The following is a 604-nucleotide window of genomic DNA, read 5'->3' on the forward strand; positions in this document are numbered from 1 at the left end:
CACGACACCAGTGCACGTGTAAACACACCGACTGCGAGGCTGCGTTCACAGACGTCACCTCTCTTCAGACGCAATCATGGCCGACATGTTCAGGTGTCCACATATTTGTGGCCATGTAGCGGATTAGCAGCAGAGTCTCAGTTTTAGATTTACATCTCACCACATGACAAATGTCTTTGTTTGTGTGTTGGTGTGTGTTTGTGTTTTAGTTAGTGTGTGTTTGTGATTGTGTTTTTGTTAGTGTGTGTCTGTGAGTGTGTGTTTGTGTGTTGCAGTAAACAGCGACTCTCTGTCATCATGAGCTAACGAGTCCTGAAAACACACAGCTCTGGACAGTGGAGAGGCTAATTGCACTAATTAACCACACAGTGTGTATGTGTGTGTATGTGTGTGTATGTGTGTGTGTGTGACAGTATGTGTTAACATGTGTCTACTGAATGCACACACTCATATTTTGTGTGTTAATCTGTGTGTGTGTGCATGTCCCTTTTCACATCCCATTAGACGGAGCGCTGTGCTCCAGCACCGAGGCATGCTGGGTAGATAATTAAACATGAGTCCCGGTGAGATGGCTTGTCATGGGGAAACACACACACACACACAC

The 604-nt window shown here is 45.7% G+C and overlaps 1 protein-coding gene across 4 annotated transcripts in view; it reads right to left on the bottom strand.

Moving 5' to 3' along the window:
- Positions 1-604, bottom strand: part of agap1 (ArfGAP with GTPase domain, ankyrin repeat and PH domain 1) — a 134,436-nt gene that overhangs the window by 19,956 nt on the left and 113,876 nt on the right. The gene's annotated exons all lie outside the window — the stretch shown is intronic.

This window comes from Seriola lalandi, unplaced genomic scaffold (genome assembly GCF_002814215.2).
Source record: "Seriola lalandi dorsalis isolate HSWRI2012SDOR001 ecotype SW California unplaced genomic scaffold, Sedor1 jcf7180002054977, whole genome shotgun sequence".
Classification (NCBI taxonomy): Eukaryota; Metazoa; Chordata; class Actinopteri; order Carangiformes; family Carangidae; genus Seriola; species Seriola lalandi.